The 22202-nt window shown below is 43.7% G+C and overlaps 1 long non-coding RNA gene across 1 annotated transcript; it reads left to right on the plus strand.

Moving 5' to 3' along the window:
* The first annotated feature begins 494 nt into the window (after window positions 1-494).
* On the plus strand, window positions 495-20216 carry LOC138751438 (uncharacterized). The gene is made up of 2 exons (XR_011349924.1): window positions 495-739; window positions 20057-20216. It is a non-coding gene; the product is annotated as an uncharacterized lncRNA (long non-coding RNA).
* The last annotated feature ends 1986 nt before the right edge of the window (window positions 20217-22202 follow it).

The raw sequence follows: 22202 nt of genomic DNA on the forward strand, positions 1-22202 counted from the left end.
AAATGTGTGCCTCTTTCCAGGTCAGACATGCTGAAAGTTGTGAGGACGAGTCCTTAAAAGCACTGTATTGATCCTCCTCGGGCAAGTTGTTGATAAAATCATCTACCGTGGCAGCAGAATTTTCATCTAATGAGGCGACTACATGACAGAATTTGGTGGCTTCATTTGTTATGTTCCTAATGTGGAACTGGGCCTCAGCCTGCTGGAACCATGGATGCGGTCTGTGAGGCCAGAGGGTGGGCAGTTTCACAGCCACTGCATGCAGTGCAGTAGTGGCATCCATTCTACAGGCTTTCTTACCATCTTTTACTGTTGGGGCTCAAAAGACATTGAGTACCCGTCGGGGTCACCAATTTAGTGGGACTAACTGCAGAGCTCAAGAAACAACAGCTACCAGAGAAGAGTCAACTACCAACTGATTTTTATTTTAAACAATCACACACCTCACAAAGGGGAGTGACGTCAGCACGCCTCACAAAGGGGAGTGACGTCAGCGTGCCTCACAAAGGGGAGTGAAGTTAGTGCTCTGCAGAGTCATTGTCTCTTTGGCAACATGCCATCAGGGAAGCAATGTGCTCCATCTACCCACGTGGGTCTGCAAATGCGGGCTTCTCCTGGGCAAAGAAGGGGAGCCTGTACCATTCTGTGTCGGCCACTCGGTGCGGCGATTCTGCCTGTCCAGCTGTGTGGCCGCTTGGGCTGCCACATCATCAATATTTCCTACAGAAGGCAAATATCGGTATGTTGTATTGTCCCAGATCCCAATACTAGAATTTATGGTGATCTTCAAACTATAAAATATGAAAATAGCAATTATGCACAATAGCTATTTGAATTTCTTTGATTCGTCACACAAAATATTATACCAGTACTTTTTCTTTTCTCACAATATTTCTGGAATGATGGACATAGCTACTACTTGTTAGGGCATGAATTTGTTAGCTCAATAAAAATTTTATAAAAATAGAAAAGATGCAAATCAGCAAATACTTTGCTACCTAAACACAAATTTCTGGACGAACTCCATCGGTGGGAGGTAAAGGACGGTTGACGTTTCAGGCCAGAACCCTTCAACGTGTCTCCATTTTATTACGCTGTGATCAACCATTTTACAAAGCGTTTTACAAAAACCAATCTATTCCTTTTTGTTAATAGGGAACCTACCTGGACAAACAAATCAGCAAGGCCGCCTTTATGTCACCAATGACTTATGTGTTGAAAACTAATTAACATATTTCTGTCATCCAGTCTGCGGTTCTCCTGTTGCTGAGCTATTTGAGTTTCAGACTTCACTTCTCTGGTATCAGGCTGTATTCCCTAAAATAGTGTCAACTCCCCTGTGAGCCCAACTAATTCCAAGGCTTGTCTTACAGTAGCAGCCAGCGATGGCCTCAGACAAAGGATGGACAAGACATTCTTGGGATTAGGGGCTTTATTCTGAAATGAAATACTTTGGGTTGCAAATAAATAAACAGATTATAAAAAAACAATCACCATGCCACATCAAACGAAATAGATAAAGAGGCCCTCTCCAACTGCTGGTTTTAAATGATTTGTTGCAAGTTAAATGCTGGATCAAATTATTAATGTCCTACATTCACCACAAAGAACTGGGTTAAACTGAATTAACTACGGGTGTCTTAACGAACTATAAAACTGGTGTTACTTCCATGGACCAGAATCGATGTTAGGAAATTGAAGCTCCGTTCACAGTGCCCATTGAACTGACTTGATACTAAGGCAGTCACTTCTGAAGTTCAGCTGTCACTGGGGTTCCATGCCACTTGCCACAAACCTAGCTGCAGTTCACTGATAAATGAACAAATTTGCTTCTCTTTCCATGCCCTTTATATTTTTTTGAATTACAGTTATATGAGGGTTAAATTGAAATTACAGAAGTTGGAAATCTCCACTCTGAAACCATAAAAAGGGTCACTCTCCTGCTCTCCACGATTTTATCAAGATAAAATGAAGCCACATTATATTGACTTTCACTTCCTCCTGAACCCATCATAGGAATTGTGGTCATCCATTTCAAAATGGTCCCAAGCATATGTGCAAGACACTTCAGCCTTTCATCTCTTTCCCTCTCTCAAGGGTCATTGCTGGGCTTATGTCATGCTCTGCTCTATCCTGCCTTCATCTCCAATAACACTGGACAACAATTTTTTCAAATGGTTTGGTTCCTGGGAAAAAAATTGGGGATTATGACAGACAACTTCAAGCTGAACACAAAGATAGTTTCTGATTTGCTCCATTACATAGGAAGTTGGAGAAACATTAAATTAACTTTTAAAAAAATTAGCATTGTTTAATTACATAATGATGCTAACACATTGCTTTAGTTCAACTGACCTAAAAATGTCTTGCCACTGTTTTTCATTTCTATTCAGCATCTGATGCCTTTCGTGTCAGTGTCCAACAATAGTCATCCAGCATTGATGGATTCCAGTTGCCCTGATACGCAATGTCCTGGTGAAACCTTTCACTTTGTTCATCACTGATTGCACCAAGATCAGCCGAGAAGTCCAAGGATGAATGCAGAAAATGGATTTTCAATGACATGTTGTACTTCATTGGTTTGTATGCTTGAAGTACAACATGACAGGAAATCACAAAAATAGATTACTGTAAATATTTGTGTATAATTAATTCTGTGTATAATGCGACCCCCTATTTTTGAGGGGAAATTTTTTCGCATTATACACAAATATTTACGGTATATCTAAAAAATGGTATGTGGTAAGAAAATTTTGAGGTGATCAGCTGCCAAAACATCAGCAGCCCAAACACCATGAAATACACCCAAAAGTGTTCAGGAAGCAAAGTCTTTGTTGTCCAGTGTAATCACTTGGTGACACTGTGCCATGTCCATAGTCTGGTAACTCAAATATCTCACAAGATCTTCCTTGCACCCAGAATTCTATCAAATCCTCAAACCACTTTCATAGAACTCCTTTGCTGTAGAGCACAGAAGTTCAAATAAGCCAGTGCCTCAGTGCCCCAAACTTCTTTCACCAGCATTCCCATTCAGTACACAGGGGGGGTGTGTGTGTGTGTGTGTGTGTGTGTGTGTGTGTGTGTGTGTGTGTGTGTGTGTGTGTGTGTGTGTGTGTGTGTGTGTGTGTGTGTGTGTGTGTGTGTGTGTGTGTGTGTGTAAAACAAAATACTGAGAAACCCTTTATTCTCTGCTCAAAGAAATATACCATTCAGCTCAATGCTGTTGGATATGCCTCACTCAAGCATTCTATCCCTGTCCTCATCTAAATCTAACAGCATAACCCTTTGCTATTATCCTTCACACACTGGTCCAGCTTCCTGTTAAATGGTATTCTTACCATTCTTTGTTGAAGGAAATTTCTTTTGAATCCCTGCCTTTGCATCTTAAAGAGATAGACTTAGGTAGTCAATGCTGACAAGTTAGAAGAACTAAAATTTCCCAAGCTGTCATCTATCTGTCCACATGAATACCTAGACTTAATGTAGTTAGGATAAAGCTTTAGCATGTATCATTCAGTGAGGCAAGACACGAATCTGGGCACCTCTGGGTTGGGAGTCAGTGTGGTGGGGAGAGTGGGAGAACAGGGACTTCTTTAACTTTATGGTCATTAGTGTTCTTATGAACCATCTTCTTCACAGTTCTTATTTACAGTACATATAACAATCTGCCAAAAATAGAAGTCCAGATGGTTCATTTGTAGAAGATTCATTGAGGGGTAAATATTAATCAGAACACAAAAGTACAATAAAACCTCAATAATCCATAATCTAACTGTCCAGGAATCTCAATGACTTGACCTCTGACTCACAGGGAAACCCAGTGCCAATATTTGTCTAAACACAGTAACCAGTCCCTGCTCCCTTTAACACACTAAGGCCTCAGCCCTAGCAACGCATTGAGGCCCCAGTGCCTCCCCAGTCCCTATAACACTGTGGGGTCCCAGTCCCTAATAACACAGTGGGGCTCCAGTGCCCATTACACACAGAGGCCCCAGTGCCTGTTCCCTGTAACACACAGAGGCCCCTGGCCCTGTAACACACCGAGACCCCTTCCCTGCTCCCTTTAACTAATGCAGACACCTGTTCTCTTGCTCACTTGAAATTCATCTTGTTCAATTTCCCACATTTATTTGAAACTTACTTAACCTTTGTTTACTTTGTTCTCTTGAAATTCATCAGATTCACTGAAAAACGTATTATTCTAATACTGTGTAAAATCTTTTTAAAATGAATTGTAATTGTCTTGGAGTGTTAAAGGAATAACATCCATTAATCCATGAGATCAGTTGGTCTGGCACCAAAGTCTTGTGCATGTTGGATTAATAGTTCCAGATCTTCTTTGGGACTGTGCCGGGTCATTTTTACCGCACCTGAGAAAGCAAAGTAGGAGCCACAGTTTAACATTTCCTCTAACAGACCAAGCCTCTTGTTCAGAACTCCGATGATTTCTCACTTGTTCCATAAGAACTCAAGGAAAAAAAATCTGTCCTGAACTATCAGAAACAATATGGTTTTGATGTACCATCTGTGACACACTAAAATTCAGCAAGTAACTTGTACAGGGCACCGTGAACATTTGTAACAGTGTGTAGCACAGGAAGCTGCCTTAATCTAGCCCCAGATTTATTCTGAGATGTCTAGCCACAACTACTGTGTTCATTTCTACAACTTCTTGTTTATTGGGCTGATTGCGTTTTACAAGGTAAGTTTGAAATGGCTGCTTAGAAGCAGCTCACTCACAGGAATGCATAGAGAGAAACCTGATAATGCCATCGGCAGGCGTCATCATTCTGAGAATTTGTGGGAGTGCATTAAAGAGGTCATCCCTATCTGGAAATGTGCTCTGTGCGCTAACACCAAAAACCATCAAGGTCAGCCTTGCCCTCCAGTGAAATAACAGGAAATGAAGGCACCATCATGCTCTCATGGGCTTCATCCTCAAGTAAAAGGAAACAACACAATGGCATAATTCATCGGTTTCTGAAAAACACCACGTCAAGTGGGGATGAAATACTTGTTTTTTTATTGCATAATATTGTAGTGGCAGTCTTCAATGGGGTAATTTATCATGCCTAGAAGTGTGTTGGAATACAGCTTCTTCAAAACATCGTCATGATATATTTGGTTCAGTAACAGACTCACCCTAACAGACTCATGTGAGCCTGATACAGCAGATCTTATTATTTATTTTGATCAGATTTCAACTGGCCTGTAACTATTGCAGAACTGCCAAAGAATCATAGAAATGTTCAACGTGGAACAAATCCATTCTGCCCTTCACTCTGCAGGTCACCTTCACACTGTCACCCAACCATAGTTCAACTTTAGTTTATTTATCATTTGATTGTACAAGTTCAGCATGTCGATATAAGCATTCTCCGGTCCTCAGAGCAACACACTGCAATTACACATATCGACATAACACACATACAGACAAATGATACATAATGCACAGTATATTGGTATATACAAATATTAAAATAATTGAATATTATTGTTAAATAAATAGTTGAGTCACAGAGGGTTTGTATGAGCCATTCATTAGTTGTTCAACAGTCTCAGTGCCCGTGGAAAGAAGCTGTTCCTCAGGATAGTGGTTCTGGCTTTATACAGGGACCAAATAGGTTTCCCAACAGGAATAACTGGAAGATGATGCATGCATGCCAGGTAGTAGTGGTCCCTCACTAATTTTTAGACAACAATCCTGCTAAATCAAATTGATTGGGTCGGGGCAGGGGGGAAACCAAGTGATCCTCTCTGCCACTCTTATGGTCCTGTGGATTGGCCTCTGATCCGATGCTCTACAGCACACATGTCAAACTCTGGCCCGCGGGCCAATTATATTTGGCCCGCAAGATCATTTCAAAAATGTATTAGAGGTGGCCCGCCCTGCAGCGAGAGCCGATGCTGTTTGTTGGTAATGTCACCCCCACCATCCTCCCCCTTCAATGCACATCCTTCACAGTTCTTATTTACCCACCCCTAACTATCCCCTCCCCCTAAAACCACCCCCCTTAAAAGATGGCCAGAATATTCTCAAAAAGGAATCCAGAATGGTAAAGTTCCACAAACCTTCTGCTGGGAATCCTAACAACACCCGGGCATCAGATCCACGGGACGCGGAGGGAGCAAGAGTGTTGCAGGTTGACCGTGCAAACTTTGAGAACGGGGAAAACAAAATTGTAACACGAGAAGTCTGTCGATGTCATCAGCCGGCAAGCCAGTTGGAAGGCTCCCCGCACAACCAGTCACTTCTCCCACCTGTCGAGCGGTGCGGCGGATTGGCGAGCGCCTGTGATTTCCTGTCGGCGCGACAGACATGGCAGGCTGTGCACGGCCCCCACTGTTCCGCAAAGGCTGATCGGCAGCGCGCTGGGCCTGAGTGGGTGGGTAAGCAGGGGTGGGCAGAGGGTGTAGGTGAGGAGTAATGGGCAGGGGAAGTTATGGTGGTGCGAGGGGCAGTTAGAGGGAGGGATGAGTAGAAGGAGGGTTGGATAGGGAAGAGGTAAAAGAGGAGGGGCAGGGCGAGTAGGGGAGGGGTGATTAGAGGGTGAGAGACGGGTAGAGGGAGGAACAGGTTGAGGGGAGAGGCAGTAGAGGGGCGTGTATAGGATGGGGTGGGTAGAGGCAGAGCGAGTGGAGTGAGGGGTGAGTAGAGGTTGGGTAAAGGACTGGTCAGGTAGAGGGATGGTGGGTCGAGGGTGAATAGAGGCCTAGAGCCTGAGGAGTGAGCAGGAAATACTGAGTCCTGATGCAGGCCAAAATGGACACAGCCTGTGAATGCTGACTACATCTCCACAGGGACCAAATAGGTTTCCCTTAGGTCAAGCAAAGGGTGAACTTGAGCTACCTACTCCTGACCTGTAACATTATCCTCCTAAAGTTATATCCTAAAGTTTAACATTGCATATGTTGAAAGAAGAGAAAACATGCAGATGTTGTTGAAAATTTTCAATAAATATTTAGTTCGGCCCTCGACTTAGTCCAAGTTTTTAACTTTGGCCCTCAGTGAACTTGAGTTTGACCCCCCTGCTCTACAGAATCGTACTGCACTGTGATGCAGCCGGCCAGGATACTCTTGATTGAGTTCTTGCAGAAAGTTCACAGGATGGAGGCCAGTTGCCTTATCCGCCTCAGTCTACTCAGGAAGTGCAGTCACTGTGAGGAGGAGATGTGCTGTGTCAGAATAGGTCACATGTTAAGTGAACTGAGAAACTTGGTGCTCACTACTCACTCCACTACCAAGCTATTAATGGGCAGTGGAAGGTGGGCATCTGTGGCCTTCCTGAGTCCACAATCATCTCCTTTGTCTTGTCTATGATGAGACTCAGGTTGTCATTCTTGCATTATTTCATGAGATTTTCCACCTTCTCTCTATATTGTGACTCATCATTGTTGCTGATGAGGCCACCTACGGTCGTCATCTACACATGATGGCACTATTGGAGCTGGTAGTCGTGGATCAGTGGTATGAACTAGAGCGGGCTGAGCACACCGGGGCTCAGTATGATGGTGCTTGATATTCTGCTGCCAACCTGGACAGACTGTGGTCTTTCTGTTTGGATGATAGAGGTATTTGTTGCAGATGACACTAAGATTGGACAGTGGAGAAGATTTTCAAAGCTTGCAGAGGGATCTGGGCCCAGCTGAAAAAAAGGGCTGAGAAATGGCAGATGGAATTTAATGCAGACAAGTGTGAAGTGTTGCATTTTGGATGGACAAACCAGGAAAGGACATACACAGTAAATGATAGGGTGCTGAGGAGTGTGATAGAGCAGAAGGATCTGGGAATACAGATACACAATTTCCTGAAAGTAACATCACAGGTGGATAGGGTTATAAAGAGAGCTTTTGGTTCATAAATCAAAGCATTGAGTATAGGAGTTAGGATGTTATAGTAAAGTTGTATAAGATATTGGTGAGACCAAATTTAGAATATTGTATTCAGTTTTAGTCAGCTAACTACAGGAAAGATACCAAGAAGATAGAAAGAGATTTACTAGGATGTTGCCTGGACTTTAGGAACTGAGTTACAGCGAAAAGTTAAACAGGTTAGGACTTTATTTACTGGAGCATAGTAGAATGAGAGAAGATTTGATAGAGGTATTTAAAATTATGAGGGGGATAGACAGAGCAAATGTAGATACGCTTTAGCCACTGAGGGTAGGTGAGATACAAACCAGTGGATATAGGTTAAGAGTGAAAGGGGAAAGGTTTAGGGGAAAACATGAAGGGGGACTTCTTCCTGCTGAGTGGTGAGAGTGTGGAATGAGCTGCCAGCTGAAGTGGTGAAAGTGGGCTCAATTTTAACATTTAAGAAGAATTTAGACAGGTACAAGGATAGGAGACGCATGGAAGGCTATGGAGTGGGTGCATGTCAGTTGGACTAGGCAAAATAAAATGGTTCAGCACAGACTAGAAGGGCCGAGGTGGCCTGTTTCTGTGCTGTAGTGTTCTATGTCTAGAATCCATTTATAGGGAGGGGTGTTGAGCTTCTCCATAAGCCGCTATGATATGATCATATTAAACACTGACTAAAGTAAATGAACAACAGCCTGGTGTATAAGGATCATTCTCCAGGTCAGACAGAAGGGGTGCAAGGACAAGTCTATAGGATTGTTGGTGTAATGGTTCCATCCGTAGGTGAATTGCACAGATATAGTAGTGTAGCTTTTTAGGCAATCCAATTTAGCACCTTTCAGTCGAAATCTGTCGGTTATAGCACTTCAAATATTAAACCCAGATTTTTTAAAAAACTGCAGTGAAAGTTATTGCCTCATGCAGCCTTTCAGACACTAAAGGCCCTAACTATGCATTCCACCCTTCCAGCAATCATTAGCTTAAATCAGGGTTTCCCAGTCCTTTTAAGTTCATGAAACCCTTTTGGGGAGCACTTAGAAATCACAGAACCCCAATCATCAATTACAGTTTAAAAGACCTGGTATATGTACAAGCATAGTAAAAAAAAATAATAATAATTACAATAATAGGGCACAAAAAGTAAAGCAGTGTCTGGTTCATTGATTATTCAGGAATCTGATGGCAGCGGGAAAGAAGCTGCCCTTGTGCCACTAAGTGCTCGTCTTTAGTCTCCTGTACCTTTTTCTTGATGATAGTAGAGTGAAGAGGGTGTGGTGATATGTAATTACACCACTAGGTCACCAGGGGTCATCCCGGTGACCTTGTATATAAAGTAGTCCAGAGCTACGGTCTAGCCTTCCAGGTTTGTCTTGCAGAGAGACAAGACCTCTTAGTGAACATATTAGTTTATTAAAGCTCTATTATACGCACACTGCTGGTGTGGTTATTGTCAGTACAATTTAATAAACTAATATCATAGCTACTAGGATGGAAGCTGCTTCTGCTCCAATGCGCAATACCGACCACCTGGAGACTCTTCCTGAGGAATGGAATCCGGGGATGACCAGCACGCATGTGCATCCGAAGATAGAAACGGCGAGGGACCGCTGTACTGGAATCATGGTGGAATGTGGGGAAGACCACAGAAGTACGATAGGGCAGGTAAGAAATGGCCAAGAGCCCTACCTGCCTGTGGGTTCACCAGTACAGGCGCCGCCGACCCTAAACCCAGTCCGATCAGAAAGGGGCCATTACAAGCGCGGGTGGAAGGATCTCCACAAGCCGTGCTCCCGATCACCACGTATGTGCCGAATTCCCAACCACTCCAGAGCCAGGGAAAGCAGACACCACTACCATCACTCCCCCAGCAGCAGTTTCCCCAGTACCACGGAAACCTGACGCTACTGCTAAGTTCCCCCTAAGCCCGCTGCAAACATCCCAAAGCCAGAGACTCAACCAACAACCCCAAGCTCCCAGGTTACTCCTCCAGCAGACACAAGCCCCACAGAGGCTCTATCAGCAGCTCCCATTACCCCAGGGTCCGCCCTTGCTACACCTAAGGGACCAGAGACTGCGGCTTAGCCATGTGCTGCGACCAGACAGGCTAGAGCTCAATCCCAGAAATCCTGGAGCCGGCATGCACTTTGGCCGCTGGCAGAGATGCTTTCTGAATTACGTGAAGGGTGCTGAGGCATCGGATAAAGAGCTATTAATGCTGCTGTTAGCGCAGCTGGGCGACCACCCTTACTCCCTTATACAGGATGCCAGGTCCTACCAAGAGGCAATGAGCATTTTACAGAGGCATTACAGTGAGGGGCATAGCGAACTCCACTCCCGGTACAGGCTCATGACCAGGTCACAACATGTAGGGGAGTCCGCCAGAGACTTTATACTCTCTCTGAAAGATCTGGTGAGAGGCTGCAACTTTAAAGCAGTATCAACTCAGGAGTCTGCGGAGAACCTTATTAGGGACAGAATTGTTGCGGGCATACGGTCCACTGAGACGAGACCTCGATTGCTGGAGAAAGGAATGACAGGGCTAGATGAGGCAGAGATTATTGCAGAAGCTTTAGAAAGCACTAGGAAAGAATTGGAGGAGTACTCACAGGACCCTGGGGCTGGGCCAACGTCACACTGCTGGACTCTCTAGCCCCACGAAAAGAAAAGTATGCTGCCTCACAGGAACCCACAGCAGCAGCAGCACCTTGAAGGTCCCAAGTTCTTTTTCTGTGGACAAAGAAAGCACCCCAGAGCCCTCTCCCTGCCAGAGAAAATGTCTGTTCCAACTGTGCAAAACATGGGCATTATGCAAAAGTCTGCAGAAGCCCCAAGGCCACAGCCAAGGCCCATTCTCATGCTAATGAGAGGCAGGAAAGCTCTTCTTTCTCCACAAACAGAAGAAGAAGAATGCCATGTGCAGTTGGCCATCTTGGACTTCAGGAGATGAATATGACGCTGAGTACTGTTGGATGGAAGGACACTTGCTTTCCTACGCATGAATCAAGCGAGTCCACACAATTTATCTGATTCCACTGTGTGCATCAAAATTAATGATGTGAGGGTAAATTGCTTAATAGATAGTGGAAGCACTGAAAGTTTTATTGACCAGGGGTTAGTCAACCACCTTGCCCTTCCCACATGCCCGAATGAGCACCAGATCCTGTTAGCAGCCAGCAGCCTTGCGGCTGAGGTAAAACAGTTTTGCAAGGTTACTCTAGAAATCTAGGGCACAAAATGCGAAGGGTTCAAATTACTAGTACTTTTCACCTCTGTGCCCCAGTACTGTTGGGGTTAGATTTTCAGTGCCAGTTACAATAGTGCACAACGGGCCTCACCTCCCACTATGCCTTACAAAGAAACAACACTGCAGCCTGTCTGTCCTGAACATAGAACCCCCCTCCGCTGTTCACACATCTGACCCCAGAATGCACAGCAATAGCCATAAAGAGCAGGAGGTACAGCCCGAGGGACAGAGCCTTCATTAGGACAGAGGTCCGTAGGCTACTATAGGAGGGCATCATAGAGCAGAGCACCAGCCCCTGGAGATCCCAGGTGGTTGTAGTAAAGTCAGGAGAAAAATTGCACATGGTAGTAGATTACAGCCAGACAATCAACAAATTTATACAACTAGATGCCTACTCCCTCTCATGCATAGCAGACATGGTCAACAACATTGCGCAGTATAAGGTGTTCTACACCATAGACCTGAAGCCAGCATACCACCAACTGCCCATTAGAAACAGCAATTGCATTTACACGGCATTTGAGGCAGATGGCAGGCTGTATCAATTTCTGCGACTCCTCTTCGGTGTCATCAATGGAGTGTTCCTGTTTCAGAGAAAAATGGACCGAATAGTAGATGAGTTCCAACTGAAAGCAGTGTTCCCCTACTTAGACAACATGACAATCTGTGGCCACACTCAGGAGGATCATGACACGAATTTAAAACGCTTCTTCCAGGCAGCCTAGGAAAAGAACCTAACATACAACAGGGACAAATGCGTCTTTAGCGGCAGGAAGTTGCCAATCCTGAGCTATGTAGTGCAGAACGGGGAAATCAGCCCAGACCCAGTCCGTATGCGCCCTCTCCTGGACCTCCCAGTGCCACACACACTGAAAGCACTAAAAAGGTGTTTGGGCATGTTCGCTTACTATGCCCAATGGGTCCCCAACTATGCCGACAGGGCCCACCCACTTATAAAAGCCTAATTTTTCCCACTGTGCCCAGCAGCGACCAGAGCATTCAGGGATATTAGGGACCATATCGCTAAAGCTATCATGCGGACCATAAATGAGTCGATCCCGTTTCAAGTAGAAACGGATGCATCCGATGTGGCTTGCAAACCCTACAGGGGTCAGAGGTAAGACATTCAGCAGTAGAGAAGGAGGCTCTAGCCATTGTGGAAGCAGTAAGGTACTGGCGACATTATCTGGCATGCAAACACTTCACCCTCTTCACGGACCAACGTTCTGTGATTTTATGTTTGATAACCAGAACAGGGGGAGAATTAAGAATGACAAAATCCCGTGCTGGCGGATCGATTGTCTACATTTAACTACAACATTCTATACTGCCCCAGGAGACTCAACGAGTCCCCAGATGCGCTGTCCAGAGGCACTTGTGCCATCCTTAACCACACGTCCCATTTGGAGAGCTTGCTCAATGAGCTGGGCCACCCAGGGGTCGTTAGACTGTTTCATTTCATTAAAACACAAAACCTCCCATTTTCGGTAGAGGAAGTGAGGTCAGTGAACAAGAGCTGTCCCATCTGTGCGGAATGCAAACCGCAATTTTACCGGCCAGACAAAGCCACCTTGATGAAAGCTACCAAACCTTTTGAGCACCTTAGCCTCGATTTTAAAGGCCCACTCCCATCCAATAATAGAAATGTCTATTTCCTAAGCATAATAGATGAATATTCCCTTTTCCCCTTCGCAATCCCGTGTCCTGATGTATCAGCAGCCACTGTTATAAAATGCCTCCAACCCATCTTCAGCATATTTGGGTACCCGAACTACAGACACACAGACAGGGATGCTGCATTCATGAGCGCAGAAGTACAGCAGTACCTGCATGAGAGAGAGATTGCTACCAGCCGCACTACAAGTTACAATCCCAGGGGGAATGGACAAGTCGAAAGGGAAAATGCCACTATCTGGAAAACGGTCCTCTTGACTTTAAAAGCAAAAGACCTGCCTGTTACTAGATGGCAAAAAGTGTTGCCAGAAGCCCTACACTCTATACGTTCTTTGTTGTGTACTGCCACTAAAATGACCCCACATGACCATATCTTTTCATTCACAAGGAAAGCCACGACTGGCACAGTGTTGCATAAATGGATGATGACACCGGGACCTGTTCTCCTCTGGAAGCACTACAGACCCCACAAAGTGGACCCGCTGGTGGATCAAGTGGAGTTGAGGCACGCGAACCCTCAGTAAGCTTTTGTCACATTCCCAGATGGAAGAGAAGTCTCGGAGGCCACCAGGGATCTTGCGCTGGCCGGATGTGCGAACAATGCAGAGGAAACACAGATGTCTATGGATCAACAAGGAGCACAGCAGCAGTCACTAGAACAGTCGTTCATCAAGTCACCCCAGAGGACTATACCACCCACCCCGAAAATCAGGACCCTGGGTACACCCGCCCCACAAAATATCACCACCCTAGACTTGATGGCAGGACCTAATCCCATACAAGAGGATCCTCAGCCAACATGGCTACATGGCCATTGAGTACTTCCCACTCCCACACCTCCTCAAAGAAAGGCCAAAAGGCAGACTGCAGTCCCCACCCCTATACCACGAGGTATAGGAGATCCAGAAGGCAACGGAAACCAAAAAAACTTTGGACTTATGAACTTACAAACAAGGGAAGGAGGATGGGGGGGGATAACAATTTTTTTAAGGGGGGCTGAATGTGGTGATATGTAATTACACCACTAGGTCCTCGATGGGTGATGTCACAGGCCAAGTTAACAACCCTTGAGTTTGTTCTTGTCCTGAGAGTTGGTGCCTTCATAGTAGACAATGATGCAACCAGCCAGAATGTTTTCAATGGTACACCTGTAGAAGTTTACGTGAGTCTTTGCTAATATACCGAATCTCCTCAGACACCTCGCAAAATATAGCTGCTGGCGAGCCTTCTTTGTGGGATTTAATTAATTTAATGGGATGAATGAAATTGTTTCTTGACCTCACAGATCTTCTTAATATTTGTGCATCTGGTGCCTCTTTATTCCTGACTGAGGTGAGTCCAAGTGACAAATAATTTTCTTCATACCTTTGTTTCTTCAGAACACTTGATTTTTCTGATATAGGTGTAATTCAAAATTTTTCATGAAAAAAATGGTGGCACCTCAGTATTTCCTTCAGATGAATTATCCTGTCTCTTGGTTTATTTTTTAATCCAACGATTCATGGTTCAAATATTGCACACATGGAATATCTTTAAAATGTGGCCAGCTTCGTGCCAAAAGAAATTGGATTCTCTGGTTGAAAATGAAGCACAGGCCTGATGCCTGCGCTGCTGACGTTAGGCCCCATGATGCCATTTTGTTTTCTTAGGATAGACTGCACTGTTTGCTGCCGTCCCAGAAACAAATTGAATTAAAGACAGGGGTAATAAGCAATTTAAAGAAGAACAGGTAGATGGTTATTACTCTGTCATTGCTTCTGCAGAACCCCCCTGCGCCTTTCCACTGAACCCAGTTTGGGAAATCCTGTCTTAAATAATTGTCGTCTAGTTATGGTTTTCCTTGCTAAAAGAAATCCAAGTCTGGCCTTTACAAGATAACAAGTATATAAAATTATCCTCCGAAACAAATTGAATGCTTTCAAAATTTCCTGGTTTAGAAATCACATGCATTGTTGGAATTCTTCTATGCTGCCTGTCTGAAAATCATCCTTTTCCAGGTTGGAAACATTCAAGGTCAAAATGCAGCAGTTTGGACATTTGAAGGAGTCCTTTTTGCCCTTTGATTCTTATCTATGCAAAGGAATATTTTACAACAGCCAAGTAATTGTCATTAGTCTTTCGATACAGAAGAAAACTGTACCACCAGGTACAAAAGAATATAATCATGAAGCGAACAAACACACTCCACACAAACATCACCCAACATGGAGCTTTTAATGTCACAAAGTGAACCAACCCAAACAAAGAAACAGGAACGGTGACCAAAGTCTAGGTAGAGATACCAGAGGGTATGGGTGCAAGGTGGGAAAATGTACAAGTTGGGGTTGATCTTACTGAATGATAGAACAAATTGAGGGACCACACTCTGTCCCCCTGCTCCTTCTTGATCCATTATAAGAATCAGAGAGACCTAGGAAGGGAATTTCAAAAAGAGCCTGGTCAGACAAGGGGTGCTACAAATGCCAGGATGAAAGGAACTAAGAAGCTCGAGCATCGAATAATATGAAGAGAGAGCTCTCAGGGAGTTTTTCTATGACAGAGGTGGTTATGGAGGTAGGAGGTGGGGAGTTCGTGGACGGTTGTAAACAGAAACAAAAATGAGAGTTTGGTCCAGAAACCAAATTGAAGTCTGAGTACTGAAACACTGGGTGCAATGACACAGTGTCAAATATACTGTTGGTTGGTGTCACTTTAAAATGTTGCCATATAATCACCAATTCACTCTCTGTACATATTGTAACAGTATTTAGAAAGAAAGTTCCATAAAGTCTTGCTTTTTTTGTGGGGGGGGGGGGGAAGAGGAGGAGTATTATAAGGAATGTTATTTGTTTCAAGTTCTTTTAATAAACACAGTACCTTCCCTTGACAAATGGCTGTCCTTTAGCTCTAAAACAGAACTAAAGTTTTGTGCATAATTTTGTGGGCACATACTTAAGGATGATGCATTGTACTTTCTACTCCACTCATCTGTCCTCCAGTCGCTGTCTGGCCTCACCTTGAACTGTGCCTAAAATAGAGCAGTGCAACAAATAGGACTCAATTTAGGGGAACAATTGCCTTGCATTGTTTGCTGATTTTATAATATGGATTGCAGGGTCGAGGTGAGTGGTGATAAGACTGCATAAGATACTGAACGCATTCCCTCCATTAGATATTCCATTCACACTTCAGAACCCAACAACCATCTAGGAATACTGTTCAGAGGGTTAAAGTGACTCGGTTAAATATTCAGAGCTATTCCTCCAAGGTGATAAATTGGTCAGAATGCCACTGGAAGATTCCGGCCTAAACTAGAAGCTCATAGAGCATTATTGTCAGCTGACATAGTGATTACATGTGTGTGTCATGGAAGGGAAGGGTACGCTGTATGTCATATGCAAGGTGGTTCATCCAGAGCAAACCACCAGTCATCTAGCCACCACTTCAGTACAGAGTTGTGAAACATAAACCCTTTTCACGCTGGCTAACCAGTAGATTTGCCGTTCAGGAAGCTGCTTTTGCCTTTCACACTGCTTTTGCCTTTTGCCTTTCACACTGGCCTTAACTGGTTCTCTGTGTCCTTCCACACTCATTACAAGGCATCCCTGGGGATAAGGGATTCTATCCTCCATTGGTGATGTCTGAGAGACAACGAGTGATGGTGGACCTGCCCTAAATCCTGATCAATAACTTCTTCTCTTTGGCTTGGCTTCGCGTACGAAGATTTATGGAGGGGTAATGTCCACGTCAGCTGCAGGAAAAAAAATAAAATCCTCGGGCCTGCGCAAAGGAGCCTTTAGGTGGAGTGCAGTGTGCGCACTACTGGCCTCACCCTTTACACCCATGGTTCGTGTGCCGTGGCCAAGCAAGCTGGGATGTGACAGCGAGGTCCTTGGGTTGTAGGTTTTATATCGGAGTGGCCTTCTCCTATGCAGGTTTCTTACCCGGGCTGGAGGGGCCTGCCTCCCCTCCTAGGTCGGACCATACCTGGTCGCAATCCAACCTGTTGGCCTCTGCATGCTTCTTGGGGCCTTCGCCTGCTTCACTCTGCCGAGGCCGGGGCCACCGCCTCCCCCTCACTTCTGCCCAGACCGGGGCCTCTGCCTGCCTCACTCTACCGAGGCCGGGGCCACTGCCTCCCCCTTGCTTTTGCCCGGATCGGGGCCGCCGCCACCTACCTTCTGCTCGGACTGGGGCCGGGGCCGCCGTCGCCTACCCTCTGCCCGGACCGGGGCATTCTTTGATACTGCAACTCCATGGAGCCACCTTGGTCTGATCAATATATTATGATCTTATATTTAAACAAAATTAATCATACCTTACTGTAACATAATTAAGCATTATTCACACCATAGTATGAGCCCTTCAGCCCCTGTTGTTGTGCCGAACTATATAAACCTTTATAAATTCATAACAGACCATGGGAAAGTATAGCCGCACAATTTATAAACTCTGTGGGGAAAGTCCTTGCCGCAATAGCGCACAAGTTATAATGTCTATGGGAAAGAATGATGGCAGACCTGCCCTCCCAGAATTCTGTGTGGCAGAGAAAGGGCTTTATGCAAGGGGCACTCATGGAGGGGTTTCTCTGCTACACAGAATTCTGGGTGGGGAGATCTGCCCTCGCGCGCTCTCTCTCTCTCTCTCTCTCTCTCTCTCTCTCTCTCTCTCTCTCTCTCTCTCTCTCTCTCTCTCTCTCTCTCTCTCTCTCTCTCTCTCTCTCTCTCTCTCTCTCTCTCTCTCTCTCTCTCTCTCTCTCTCTCTCTCTCTCACACTCTCACTCTCACTCTCACTTTTTCACATTCCTTTATTAATTTATAAAGGTTTATATAGGTCGGCAAAGTTTATACCTTTTTAATCTTTTGTTTCTTTCACGTTCCTGCACTCACCAAAATGTAATTAACATGTCACTGCACTACTTTATCCCAGGATAACCTATGTCCCTTTCACACTGGGCTAATCGACATGCTGGCATCATTCCTGGCATGATTTGATACCTGCGTGCCAATGAAGGAGCTTTCACAATGGACCCTTAACCAGTAGATTGGCTGTCAATTACTAAACCAAGGTACCAGTGTGAAAGGGGCCATAGATTCCCTGCCCAAAACATGGGCAATATATCTTTATCTCCTATAGATGTGGAAAAGACCAGTTGAGTTTCTCCAGCATTTTGATGTAGTTTTACTATAATCACAGCATCTGTAGACTTTCATGAGCTTTTAGCTACCTAATTTTTCAGCTGGTCAGTCACAACAGTAAGTCACTAAACAGTATTTGTGATGCTTACGATTTTAACAATTGTCATTCCAATGACCAGTCATTAAAAAAGAAAATACTTTGAACATTTTGGACCAATTGCATTTCAGAACCATTTTTAAGATCAGTTTCATTCCAAAGCTTCAGAAACTGCCATTGTTTGCAATAACCTGCCCTGTCCAGACAAATTTTAATCACCAAGCCTTCTTACCGTAACTGTTTACTCAATTTAACTATTACCTCCTGCACAGGTGGGTGATGCATATTAGAATTACAGTTAGGAATGTACAGACAATATTCAACATTTCTACTCTACCCAAAATAATTATTGGTAATGGATGCCAGAGCAACAATCTTGCTCTCATCGTCACCAAGACCAAGGAAATATTTGTGGATTTTAAGGAGAGATTGAGGGACCATCCACCTGTCTGCATTAATGGAATGGAGGTGGAGAGGGTCAGAGCCTCCAAGTTCCTGGGAGCTCATATTTTGGAGGACTTTACCTGAAACCAGCACATCAAGACAACCATGAAGGAGGCTCACTAAAGCCTTTATTCCTAAAAAGTCTGAGAAGATTTGGAATGCCATGGGATACTTTTTCAAACTGGTGCACTGTGGGAATATCCTGTCTGTTTACATCACAGCCTGGTTTGGCAATACAAACATCCAGGAATGCAGAAGGTAGCAAACAGGCTCTGACCTCCTGTTTAGTGCAGATGTCCATGTGAGGCGCTGCCTCAAGAAGCCAGCTAACATCATTACCTTGGTCATAGCTTCTTCTCACTGCTACCTTCGGGCAGAAGGTCCAGAAAATCAGCATCGATAGGCTCAGGAACAGTTTCTTTCCAACAGTTATCAGACGCTTGAACCTCTCCTTGGTACACCAATCGTGGATTGGCTGCACTATTGCAAATCAGTTTTTTTTTTGCACTTGAATATTTATTATTGACCTTATGGATTTATTGGCTCTTTTGATTTAATTAGTTTAATCTTATAATGTTTTATAAGTAGCATCAGGGTGTAAACATTGAAAAGCAGGCTTCAAATCATACATCTTGTATTATACATGTGAGGCAAAAAGTTTTAACCAGCATAGAATTTTTGTTGCCTGTATCCAATCACCCATGCTGGACTACTTTGATTTGGGTAAAAATTCAATTTTCATGCGAGACTTTCTGCATTTTCTTGTTTTTTTCCACTCTCTTTTGCCTCTAAATGTTCTTGTTCCATTAAATCTGGGCCTCTCAAGTTCGGAAATGTGATTTTAATGTCTTTCGATTTTTTTTGTTTGAGTGGTTTCCAAGTCATTAAGTACATGAAATCCTACTGCATGCCTGGAATATCTTTTATTTCTCCCTCCTTCCTTTTCTTTCCTTCTTATTAAAATGTTTACATAGATTTTAATCTTAATTCTGAGGAAGGTTGGACAGGCAATTCTGCTGAATCCTGGCCAGATTCTGATTTACCTGTTGAGCCTTTAGAGCATTTTCTCTTTTTGATTAAAATGGTTTACCCACAGTGCAACCCACAATATTGACTTCCAAACCAACAAGGATCATTTTAAGCAAACAATAAATCCTAAGTTCAAAGCTGCAGATATTATGCCAATCTAGAGATGGGAAAAATTCACACACTCAGTGCACAATTATTCCTGCCCAAAATCCAAACCCCAAGAGCAGAACTTTATCTATAGATACCAACTATCCTTACTTATCCTCCACCTCCTGAATAAAGCGAAAAGGCTTATATTCAAACAACATGTACAGAAATGTCATCCACAATTCAAGAAGAATTGACTATTGTCTTCTATATTGGATCCCCCAAACACTGTTTTAACCAAGGATTATCTCTTAAACTTCATGCTTCATTGTCACCACATGTGGACATCTCACTCCTGGAAGCACATTTTGCAACACCTATTAAGTTTTCAAAAAACTGTGATGATAATTAATGATCGTTGTAATACTGCCTTTCACTTGCTGAAGTACATATATCTATTACAATTGACGTTCCGACTCATGCTGCTCTTGGTTGCCATTGAAGGTGTTCGGCTATGATCTCCATTTGGTACTAGTGCTCCACCTGCTGGAAAATCACTTCTTGGCTGACGTATCAACCACAGGTGCCTTTTTCAACTCAAGTAAAATGGCTCAAAATGTATTTAAACATTTTTTGTTTTGAAAATAAAAGATCATCATTCAAAGTGTGCTGTGTTCAACAGATCAATTTTTTTTCAATCCAATTGTTATCTTGTAAAGCATTTCAGTCTTCGCTTCAGGACTAGAATCCCTCCAGCTTCTCTTTGTTCACTCAAGATTCCAGCATCTGCAGTTTCCACATTTCACTCCTGTCTACCCAGTCCTTCTGTTTGAACCAGACCTATTTTCAGAAGTTTTTTGTCATCGTTTTTTTAATGTGCAAAAGGTATGAATCCCATTGCTCAACAAGACTTGCAAAGTTTAATAAGATGTTGTGCCTCAACACAAGCCTCCAGAAGGATCGAATCAACATTAGCATGTGCTTGCTTTGCTTGTAACCGCTTGATGGTATTCTAGGACAGTACACTAAAGAAAGGTAAGTTTTCAAAACTGATTTTTAAAAAAAACATGGAATGCTGTTACGAACTCTAAGTAGACAAAAACTAGTTTATCTTAAGCAAGGGAATGAGGGAATCCATCTTCCTCCATTTTTCCATCTAGATTGCCTTTGGTCAGGTTTATCCTTGCTTATCCATTTTGTTTTGATGATTTTAGACTCTGGTGGCTCAAAGAACAGTGGCTTAAATTAGTGAACAGCCAATTCTTTGAATGTTTGGGGATTTTTGCAGCTTTCAATATAGGCTGAAGGGTATCAAACCACACAAGTATAAAGTACAGTAGTTCACTTCAGAAGCAATAAGAAATCCAGACAGTTTTGACCTGGTATGTAAAACCTCCACTTAATCATCTGCAACAGGTGTGAAAATGCTGGCAGGGCAGGTCAAAGTGGCACATTGGATCAAGCTTCCTACTTGAGGGTTGACATCGTTCTTTGTAAGTTATTAAAGTTTTCAAATCAGCTTGCAAGTCCTGGTGACAAACTGCATTAGGCTTGAAATTTAGCATTAAATGAGAAGGACAGAGATGCTGTTTCAAAGTAGCTTCAAGACTGTTGATGCTGAAGCGCTTCCACAAAATGTACTTCCTATTTTCATATGAGTAGGCCATTCTGCCGTACAACCCTATTCTACAATTCATTTAGGTCAAGAGTGATTAGTATCTTTATTCTTCCTGCCTGCTTTGCTTCCATAGCATTGAACATACTCAATTCATAAATATATTAAAACCTCAGCATTGAACTTCTCAACCACAAACATTGTTTTCGGAGAAACACTCAGACTTACACTGCACCAACAGTACTTGCTTTGTACTGAGAAAATTGAACCTTAGATTTATTTTATTTTGCAGAGACATCGTCCAAACTCTGGGCAGTGCCAGGTGCTTTTGTTTCACAGGCGCTGTTTTAATTCTTCTGGATGAAACGGAGCAGAGTCTCAGTCGACTATTCTGTAGGGAGCTGTTACACTTTGGACATCCAAACCATTTGACTCATTAGACCTCCTGATCCACCGTTGGGCTCACCATCAAGTCCAGGGGCATAGTACTGAGCGGATGGAAGAGTTAAACAGGAAGGTCTGCTGATGCTCTGATTGCAGTGTTGCATGTAAAGGTGTTGGAGAAACTCAGCAGGTCATCTAGCATCTATAGGAAACAATGAGTAACTAACGTTTCAGGCCTGGGCCCTTCAAGATTTGAGCATAAAGCAGACAGGCATCTAAATAAAAAGGTGAGGGGAGGACAGGAAAGGAGTGAAAATGGGCAGAAGGAGGAGCACAGGCAAAAGATTATAGATGGATAAGGGTGGGAGTAAAATGTTGAGATGGAGTAGGGGTTAGTTCTCTGAATGAAGGGAGAAGGGTTGGGAAGCTGGAGCATTGTCAGAGTGATAGGGGCCACCAAGTATTTCATTTGTAATTTTCCAATATATTTTTGTTTTTGAATATTTGAGCCTATTTCAGTGATTTAAAAAAAAATTGAGATGCTTTAAACAAATAGTTGCAATCCTATGGTAATGCAAGCTGTCAGGCTGGTTTGAGGGGAAGCTCTCCTCTGGCCCACTTACTGCTTAAACCTCATCTGCCTTGCTGTAA

This window comes from Narcine bancroftii, chromosome 1 (assembly GCF_036971445.1).
Source record: "Narcine bancroftii isolate sNarBan1 chromosome 1, sNarBan1.hap1, whole genome shotgun sequence".
Taxonomy (NCBI): Eukaryota; Metazoa; Chordata; class Chondrichthyes; order Torpediniformes; family Narcinidae; genus Narcine; species Narcine bancroftii.